The sequence below is a fragment of the Magallana gigas genome, chromosome 1 (genome assembly GCF_963853765.1).
Source record: "Magallana gigas chromosome 1, xbMagGiga1.1, whole genome shotgun sequence".
In the NCBI taxonomy this organism is placed as follows: domain Eukaryota; kingdom Metazoa; phylum Mollusca; class Bivalvia; order Ostreida; family Ostreidae; genus Magallana; species Magallana gigas.
Window position 1 is genome coordinate 37,400,515 of NC_088853.1, and position 7,062 is coordinate 37,407,576.

Genomic DNA, 7,062 nt, shown 5'->3' on the forward strand with positions numbered 1-7,062 from the left:
TGTTCATGGACTTGAGCTATTATTCCTTAAGGGTCATGTTTTTGTTTTTAATTAGTACATGCTATTCTCATTGTTTTTGGCCTCAAATCCTTGGGCAACATAGTGGTAATGTTATGTTCCATACAATAAACAATTGTTAAGATAGTTAGACTGAAACCTTTTGCAAAATATTGCTTTGGAATTTTTTCCGAATAAATGAACAGATTGACATGCATATCAAGTACGAAAATAGGATGTTTATGTTACATGTAATTACAGTATCATTCTATTATCAGTTTCTATGCAAAGTTGTTGTATATATGAATAAATTTAAGAAACAGACAATTTTCCGAATTTGGCATTTTTGTACGATTAAACAGTGTTGTAAACTCAAACAACGGTAAAAATGTAGTCACTCCGGGTATTACAATACAGAAATAATTGTTCTTTATCGATAAAAAAAAAAAAAACATGCAAGAAAAAGTACATTGGTGTTGGCCGTGTGACGCAACAATTCATATTGTGCTTAATCGGCTTGATTAAAAAACCGTTCAAGGGTGATATCGGATTTTTCCCAAAATTAGTTGTACGATCGAAGTTACATTTTCAGAATGTTGCTTTTTTAAAATAGATCTCCATAATATCAAAAATTGACCGGTGTTGAAGGCATCCTTACATACATGTACAATATCGATGTACTACTTGGCTATAAAAAAGTCTTTGATAACCAGTAACTTATCTGTCTCCTTGAGCCAATGTTCAAAATTTTACCAACAAATTGAATAAATACACTGAAGATTGCGTGAAATCTTGTATGATTTTTTTGTCGTTTTAACTAGTGTTTGTTTACGCGTTTAACCTTCGTAAAAGTACTTCAGTTGTAATATTTAAAAAAAAAACAACAGCCAAAGATACGGTTTGTTGTATATGTATACTGTTATATTTGTCTAAAATGATGATGACTTTAAAAATATTTCAAATCAGACCACCTAAAAGGAATATAATCAAGTTCTCGACAGGACAGGTTCTCATACAAAAGTGTGGACATACATGCAATCGTATATGCATAATATTTTGCAAACACTGTTGATCCCTTTAAATGCATATCACGACCATTCGTTGGTAATTATTGTTACCTTGGTTTCACACTTCCTTGTTATGTTTAATTAATACTTGTCCTAGTCTGCGACGTAGGCAAAAATGAGTTTTATTATGTTCATATTCATTTGTTTTAATGTATTTATTTGCATTGTGGACTCTTATGGTAAGTAATATTTACAATATCGTTAACCAGTTCTCGCAACAATGGGTATATGTGTTGTTGATAAGTTTATATGGTTGGTCATTCAATTTACCACCAAACACACTAACAAGACTTAACTGTATGTGCTGTTGGTAAAAAAAAAAATGATATTAATTGTTCAACTCATTTGATCGAAATAATTTGAAATTTCCTAGATTAAACTTGTTAAATCATTGAAGCAAAACCGAAGGTTATTGTTATTATGTTTCATTTAAAAAATATCTTGAAATGTATGAGTTTGGTATAAACTCAGTAACATGTTGTAGATGCAATATCAGTGAAAAAAGAAACGCAAAGGAAAATTTATATATTTGGCATACAATATCGTCACATTTCGAGAAAGGCTAGCCTGGCATCTATGGCAGCTTTCCAGTGTAATTATTTAATGATATATTAAAAAATGTAACTTTCTTTAAAAGTTGTTAAAAATATAAAATCTTCAATTTGAACTTCTATTCTTATATTTACAAAAACAAGAGGCTCATAGACATTTGCTGTCACCCAAGTACTATATTCTGTAGATGGATCAGTCAGGGAGTCAAATAATTGCATTTTAAGCTTCAATTTGGATTGTAAACCATACTTCGAGACTCCTCTGAATTTAACCCCCACTTTAGTTATTTGATGGAGGCCGACAATAGTCGAATGGATCTTGATTTACTTTTACCCTAGCACCAGGGCCATGCTTAAGAGCCTGAACCCCAAACTCGTGAGCCATGCATTTTAAGTTTGATAGAGGGCCTCATTTATAATCACGCATCCTGTTTATATTTCACATCTGTAAAGGGTACTTTTTTCTGAGATTCAATACATTTGTCCATATGGTCCTTCCTTAGGACTTGAAACCCTGACCCAAAGGACCTTGGATTTTACCATTAAGAAGTTTTTTTTTTAAATTAAAATCATAACCATGTAGTAAGTTTTTCTCATATGGGATTAAAGAAGCAAGTTATTTCACAATCATGGTAGATCGCTTCGTGGTTATTTTTTTTTCTTACCTGGGAGTAAGGAAGGATATGCTTGAAAATTGTTTGCATATTCGATCCCACTCATGAGGCCCGGTGATTGTAAACGTCATGAATTGTACAATTTATATTCCTTAAATTATACAGTTCCTTTAACAAAAAAAGTCGTACCATTAGACATGTAGTTTTGAAGATGCTAAACATGTCAAATTGGTAATATATGACGACGCACGACGGACGAAGATCAATGGCAATAGGTCACCTGAGTAACTTAAATAAACTAAAATAAGACTCAAACAATATTCTGTACCTGGACATTTCATTAAATAAAATGTATCGCTAACATTGATTTTACATTCATATTAACATTAGCGATGTGTCCGTTGGTTTTTAGAAAATGTGGCTCTGAATAAACCAGCATGGCAGCTGTATCCCTATCCCGGTAAACCAGAATGGGGTGCACATCATGCAGTAGATTGACTGTATTCAAACCTGTCTTATTGGGGAGAACAGTGCACAATATCAGACCACTACCAAAACACAGCAGAATGGCGGGTAGATTTAGGAGACATAATCGGCATATACAACATATTTATACAGTACAGGACGGAAAATGATGCATGGGGTAAGGTTTTAACATTGTTACATTCATACATATTAATGATTTCTACAAATCTAGTTATAAAAGCGCACATTTAAAAATTGAAGACATGATTTTTTTTTAACTTAAAACGTTTTCATTATTATTTGTAAAGAATAACCTATAAATAGTGGATACTATTTGTAATTAATTGTTCGACAACAAAGTGTCTCTTTCAATTACCGACCTTTAAAACTATGTTTTGATTGCGTGTACATGTACCAGCATAATACTTTATATATCTGATAACTTGATAATGAAAATCACATGTTGATACTATTCTTTTAACATGTATTTTATAAAACGGGTTATTAAAAATGAGTAAATTGAAAGGTTAGGATAAGAACACAGTTAAATGAACGACTATTGTTCATTTTTAGGATTATTTTATAAATAATTTGATTATGTTTGATTTTTTCAATATCTTTTTGAGTCGTTCTGTTGTCTTTTTCATGAATGCATTTATATAAAACGTAATATGACGGAATGACGTTAATTTAAAAAAAGAAAAAATATCTGCGTTAATAGGTTAAATATTCTAATTATAATTGTTTTATTACTTCTGATGCCAATTGTTTGCAAATATATAATCATTAATATAGCTTTTATTTATTTTCTTTCTTATTATGACAGATGAAAACAACATTTTCACAGCAAGATTTTTGGGATTTTCGGTTTATGTAGCAAACACTACTAGTAAGGACGACGGAGTGTTGTGTTTTAGGGACACTATATATACCAGGACAACAATACCTAATCAAATGAACATCACGTGTGTCACACATGGAAGATATGTCATTTATTACAACAACAGAACTAGCCTTTTATATCCATCAGATTATAGTCAGCATGCATACACGGAACTATGTGAAATAGACATTAATTTGACATTAGATAAAAACGTCTAAATACATGCACTCTTAACAGCTGACATATTTTGAAAAATTGTTTTTATCTAGTTTCATTTTTGCAGAAAGGAAAATTATAACATATTAATAATTTGCAATGTAATAATATCCTGCGTTGCTTTATTGCGATGAAACACAATGTACTACATCAAGATGCAACAGTTGTCAAACAATCGACGTAACTTGTTTGAGTAATATTGGAATTTATAAAAAGTCATTCAATAGTTTCGGTATAGTGACACTATCTACAATGAACAATTACGCATTATAAAGACCAACTCCGAAATGTGTTGATTTCTTTTGAAAGAAGTCAAAACACTTTCTACCAAACAAAAACGAAATCAGGTTTACCTAATTAATTTTGAATTAAAAAAAGTTTTAGTGAACAAGTTTGAGATTTTACAATTTCGTAGTAAATCGTTTTAATCTTGCTAAGCCTATGGAATAATAATAAAAAATAACCACGAAGAATTTAGCCTACCTCTGTAAATAAAAATGTGTTATATAAAAATTTTAATATGAGAAAAAATTCCGAAATTTAAATCAACGATTGAGCTTTGTATTACTGTTTGGAAATGAATAATGAAGCGTTGATGGGAACCTTAAGAATAATATACCGACAGTTAGTTTACCTGCCCCTTAGCATTCAGCATTATATAAATAGTGCCTGTTTGGAAGGGTAACTGTTGAAATTCACACCCCGAGAAAACCATTGTCAACCTACGCGATGCGGAGGTTGACAATGGTTTTCGAGGGGTGACTACATGTATCTCAACTGTTATCCTCCCAAACAGGCAGTATTTATTTTATTATACTGAATGTCTTAATATATAATTTTTTTACAGATTTTATATAGAAATGACGCGAATTCTACGCCGAACCGTTCGCGCATAATTTATGCTCATGTAACAATTCGTTGTGTTACGCGTTGCTAAGTGTGTTGCTTACGCTGAGGGTAATAGAACGGGTTGTCAACTGTGTCTTAACGAATCATAATTCAGTATTTATCATAAAAGTATAGTAATATATAAATAGTGCCTGTTTGGGAGGGTAGCTGTTGAAATTGGCATCCCAAGAAAACCATTGTCAACCTTTCGAGGGGTGTTAATTTCAACAGTTACCCTCCCAAACAGACACTATTTATTTTATTATACGGAATGTCTTATTTAAAAAAAAAAATACTGCTTTTATATAGAAATGAAGTGAAGTCTACGGCGAACCGTACGCGCAGAATTTACGCGCATGTAACAATTCGTTGTGTTACTCGTTGCCGAACGTGTTGCTAACGCTGAGGGTAATAGAATCGATTACCAACTGCGTCTTAACTAGTCAGATTTCAGTATTTAACATGAAAGTATAATAATACTATATATAATATTCATCTGTGTTTAATAATCATAATACGGTCAAACAAATGATGTCCAGATTTTAATCTATACATACGTATTACACCAAAGTGTTCTAAGTGCTTTCATTATAAAATGTTCATATACCCCACTACACTTTAATTATGCTCATGTTTATTAAAAAACCCCAAAAAAACCTGTGCACGAATCAACATACACATCCATTCTTATAGCTTCTTTACGGTTCGCCCCCAAAAAATTACAATGTGCATTATATACATGCATCGTCAAGTAAACCCCAGCCCTTATTCGATAGTAAAATCTAAAATGCCTCAAACTTGAATACTTTTTAAGTAAAAAATAAAGGTTTAAAAATTGAGGAAAACACTAAAAGTTTATATTTCGTACTTAATACCACGATTCAAACGTCAAACAGAAGAATTTTCTTAATTGGTTAAATCATTTAAAAGATTAGTCATTTAAAAAAAGAAATATATTTCATAAAACTAGTTGTTTCGTAGCGCTCTTTATGAGTAATATTCCATACCGTAATTAAATGATTTTTTTAGGATGTCCCACAACAAGATATTATGACGTAAATTGTTAATCACCTTGTCCACAAAATTGCCAGGAAGTACGATGTCACATCGTTGATGGAACGTGTCTAGGTTGTGTTGATGGATACATCGGATCATTTTGCAATGAGTGTGAGTGTTTTAGCAGTCTTGAGACATGCATAGGTAGAGTTAATGGAAACAAAGAACAAAACTGTAATCGAGTTAAATGCAAATTTCAATATCTATATAAAAACACCAACTATATATGATATCCTTTCGATTTAAAGTTAATTTACGTATTTATATAAATGTGTATTTTTTTTCCTAAACGGGCATATCAACAATGAACAGTTTAATTGGTTTATATCAGTTTTTGTTAATTTTAAACGTTTTAGTTGCAATTCTATTAGCATGTTTTTATATTGATGCATGTAAACAAACTCAGATAAATTCTTATAAGATGACGGATGAGTGGACGTTAGGATAATTGAGTTTTGTTTTTGTTTTTTTTTTGGGGGGGGGGGGGGGGGTTTGTAAATTTTATTTTTTCTTGTCATTAAATACAACATATAAACAACATTTTATCAATCAAAATATAATAGATGCGATAATAATGATAGTATTAGCATTGACAAAAGTAGCCACAGAACATGTGCTGGTAATAATATAAAATATGTAAATTAGGTCGTATGCATACATCTTTATGAAATGATAGACATATTCTTTTTTAAGTTACATTTTACGATACATGTATATTGCTTTAAAAAAAGAAAATAGTGATATTAATAATTATAATAATAATAATAATAATAATAATAGGGTTTATCACAAAACTCATATATGTAAATCCGAGTACTACTAAATAAATTTGAAGAATTCTAACAGAAAACGTAGATATATGCTGTCTATAGGGATCACCACTTTTTCGTTACAGTTCATTCACATACATGTACCCTATAGACAGCGCTACTGGAGGACTGGTTTCCTCTCAGTAGCTATTTCATCTATAAAAAGTATAATTCTATATAATATAAGTTTACATATAGTAATATTTTACAACATACGAGCAAAATCAGTGATATAACTTGCTCTAGATTTGTACTTCAAACGTAAAACAGATGCGTAATTTAACAGAGATGATTTGATATGCGTCTTAAGACCTTCGTTTTCATCTATTTTTTTCTAATCTACAATACATGTTATACTTATATATTCTCAATGCAATTAAGGATATTAAAAAATTTAATGTTGCAGTTTTTCTATTGTTTTCTAAGTAAAAGCCTATAATAATATGTTTCCATTTAACATCAAAAGAAAGAAATTCACTTAATAACCTCCATATCAATAGCACATTTTTACATTCA

General features: G+C 30.7%; 1 long non-coding RNA gene across 1 annotated transcript; it reads left to right on the top strand.

The window, feature by feature from the left end:
* Positions 1 to 1,139: 1,139 nt before the first annotated feature.
* On the top strand, positions 1,140 to 3,758 carry LOC105339873 (uncharacterized). Its single transcript, XR_010711980.1, has 3 exons — positions 1,140 to 1,243; positions 2,642 to 2,872; positions 3,521 to 3,758. It is a non-coding gene; the product is annotated as an uncharacterized lncRNA (long non-coding RNA).
* Positions 3,759 to 7,062: the final 3,304 nt, after the last annotated feature.